We start from the raw sequence: 3,884 nt of genomic DNA on the forward strand, positions 1-3,884 counted from the left end.
TCGGGCCTCTGGTGTGGTGGCACGGGCAGCGCCTAGGCCGGGCGGCGCCCGCGAGGCGAATGGGGCACCGCAGCCGACCGGGCGCTGCGCGGCGCGAGCGGGCGGGGTCGGCAGCGCCTGGCTGTGGGGTCGGGCGGACCCCGCCTGGGCTCCGCTTCCCGCTCAGCACCGGGACAGTCCCGGCGCAGGAAGGGGCTCGCGCTCCGGCCTGAGAAGGCAGTGCCAGCCGTCGCAGGGCTGAACCTGGCCCCCGCGGGGCTTCCGTTCCGACTGCTGCCGGGCTGGTTGCGGGAGTGTCACACGGTGGCACTTTCCAATGGTGACATCTCAGCATCTCTAGGAGGAGGTGCACCTGTGGGTCGTCTCTCCAATAAGGAAAGGTGTGCTGGAGTACCGTTAGGTGGTGTCACCCACTACGACCACCGCGCCTCTGGCATTTCCCACTGGGAGAAACCACAGACTACAGGGTTTTGCTCCTTTGGGCCATCATAGCCCAAGGTTATTGTGAATTTCTGCAGCTCTATTTAGCAGTGTTCCACATTCACATCTTTTTGCTAGTTTTAACATTCTCAAGGTCTTCAACAAGAAGACCTCATCTTTCTGAGCCCATGTCAGACTTCTCCTTTGGGAATGCTTGATAGCCTCCATAATTCCCTTTTCCTAATGCTATTTTATTGGGCGTTTGAAGCACTTAAGTCCATGGAATGTTTTAAAGGCGTTTGTTTCAGTTTGTAGATGTTAAGAAAAAAATCTTCTCAAAAAGATAGGGAGGTATTGGAGCGGGCTGTCTTGGGAGGTGGTGGAGTCACTGTCCCTGGAGATGTTCAAGAAGAGGGTAGGTGTGGCACTGACAGGCATGGTTAGTGAGCATGCTGTGGATTGGTCTTCAGAATTTGTATTTGCTAATTTTCTGCTTAATGTTGCCCAGACTTCACAGTGTTTTACTCAGTGCTTTCTATTTTTTTATGTCTTGACTGTTCTTATACTTTCCACTATACTGTTTTCAAATGTTAGGTTTATATGTAACTCATGTAGTACCATGTGACAGGTCCAAGTCCAAACTGGCTAATGAAATCACACCATGCTGTAACAAATTGATGCTTCTCAATCTGATACAACTTTCTGTCTCATTACATTCTCTTGTCCTCTGTATACTCAAAGGAAGCATCAGTACTGTAATTATATTCTATAAGAGTAGTCACTTTTCTAATGCTTCCTTGGAAACTCATGAACTTACTCTCGGAAGTGAGAGTGTCTTGGAGGCACCTTCAAGTTTTGGTTACTGCTATGCTTGCCCTACTCATTTCCATTCTGAGCTAAAAAATAAAATGAAATGTTGCATGGTAATCATCAGGCAGACTTTATCTTGCTTTTGTTAGATTCAGCATTCCTATTCCATTCCTACATTATCAACTCCTAATCTTACTGACCGAAAATGATTTATATGCCTGGCTGATTTGCTGGAGTGGATATGTGTAGTTGTTCTTCCAAACACAGTGTTCCCCGTTTTATCACTGTCTTTCTGAGTTATTGCAAACATTTACTGAAAGTCATGGGGGTCAGAAAAGAATGCGGCGGGCCTGCGTTATAATTTATAAGTTTAATTTGTAAAAGCCCAAGGTGAGCTGCTCAATCCCTTAAAAGATTTTCATCCCTAAAAGAAAACTCGCAACATGCTTGTAGCAGCATCCCTGCACATTGTGAACTGGTGTCTGCCAGCCATTAGAGCTCTGATGCCCATCATATACACTCCAATTTACAGTAACTGAGGTTTGGATGGAATAAAGCCTGTATATTTGTCACACAGAAGATGAGTAAGGTCATTTTTGGAAGGGCCACAGGAGGGTTTTGGAAACCACACAGAAACAGAAAAAATGTCTTTCCTGTGGTCCTTATGAGATCAGAATACTTTTATAAGGGACAGTGAGAGAAAGGCCATAATGAAAATTTCATGCTTCCTCTTACATTCAATCTTATGTTCTCTCCAGCTGTTTCCTCACCAGAAAAGGGCTGAAGGACCCATAAGGGGAAAATAACAAGTTTTTATTCATTTAGAAGCACTGTAAAAATTGTAAACAATGGAAAAGCCAATGCATACAAAATTTTGTACCTCTCAGTAAATTATTTCTCACAATGACACATTTTAGTAGTATGGAAAGTGTCTATCTGAAATTCCTTTACATCACTGGGAACCACCTTGGGTATTAAAAAGCCACTGAGGTATAGCACAAATGGAGGAGTGCTTAAAACAAGTTGAGAGCTGACAAAAGCAGTAACACGCTGAACAAATCACAGGCTCTGTCCACACAATTTCCTCTCCATAATACCACAAGGAAATGTGTGGGATACTCTGTACTCTGCAACCACTAAAATTAAGACAATATTCAGCTATTCCAATCCAATTCATAATTCGTCACTTCACTGAAAGCAAAACCCAGATTTTAATAAATGAACAGAAAAAGATCTGTAACATTTAACAAGACCAAACTGCACTCCCAGTGCATGAGTGCTTGCTGATGTGGATCTAAATAAGCAGTAATGCTTGCCCATGAAAATATATGTTGAGGAAAGAACAAAAGCTAAATCTGATGCATTCTTTGCTATTGTATACCAGGTCTTTCTCAAAATGGTCAGACTTCATGTATTTCTACTCCTTGACTGTCAGACAGTAGAACCTTTTCTTCAACGGTCAAGGCATTTGGTTATTCTTCCCTGGTGCAATCTTGCTACGCATCTGTGCTTCTAGTCACATTCAGAGCAGACTAACAGTATGAACGTTGAAGAGATGATTCTTAAATTCAGTGTGTAGATCAAAGAGGCAGCCACTTACTTTTTGAGCAAGATGAATTAGCACACCAAAACTTAGCTGACGTCTATTCTTTAAGTTCACATCCAGTTTTAAATTGAACTTGTGGCTCTGCTTTTTATCCTTAAAGTCCTGAGAAATTCAAGTCATGTTGCACTCCTCTGTAGAAATCAATAGCTGCTGCCTCTCACCTGGCCCTTTTTTGAGCTACATCTTTTCAGTCACTTTTTTTTTTTTTTTTTTTTTTTTTGAGGGATTTAGATTTCTAAAAAGGAAAATCAACAGGTGCCTCACATTTTGTAAAGAACATCCATGTACCACATACATAAAAATTGCAGTCACTTCTAACCATTGTGCAGTTCTCCATATATTCTTTGCAGCTGTAGTCATTGCTTACAGAACCACAGAATTGTAGGGGATGATCTCTAGAGATCATTGAGACCACCCCCCTGCCAAAGCAGGTTCCCTAAACCAGGTTGCACAGGTAGGTGTCCAGACAAGACTTGAACACCTCCAGAGAAGGAGACTTCACAACCCCCCTGGGCAGCCTGTTCCAGTGCTCCATCACCCTCACTGTAAAGAAGTTCTTGCGCACATTTGTGCGGAACTTTCTATGCTCCAGCTTATGTCTGTTTCCCCTTGTCCTGTCTCCACGTACCACTGAAAAGAGACTGGCCTCACCACTATGGTCCCCACACCTCAGATATTTATAGAGCTGAATCAGGTCCCCTCTCAGTCTTCTTTTCTCAAGCTGAACAGACCCAGTTCACTCAGCCTTTCTTCATAGGAGAGATACTCCAGGCCCTTCACCATCTTTGTGGCCCTCCACTGGACTCTTTCCAAGAGATCCCTGTCTTTTTTGTACTGGGGAGCCCAGAACTGGACACAGTACTCCAGATGAGGCCTCACCAGGGCAGAGTAGAGGGGGAGGATCACCTCCCTCGACCTGCTGGCCACGCTCTTTTTAATGCACCTCAGGATGCCACTGGTCCTCTTGGCCACAAAGGCACACTGCTGGCTCATGGCCAACCTGTCGTCCACCAGGACACCCAGGTCCCTCTCCGCAGAGCTCCTCTCC

This window comes from Centrocercus urophasianus, unplaced genomic scaffold (genome assembly GCF_019232065.1).
Source record: "Centrocercus urophasianus isolate 14NV4802_14NV808 unplaced genomic scaffold, USGS_Curo_1.0 seq_16, whole genome shotgun sequence".
In the NCBI taxonomy this organism is placed as follows: Eukaryota; Metazoa; Chordata; class Aves; order Galliformes; family Phasianidae; genus Centrocercus; species Centrocercus urophasianus.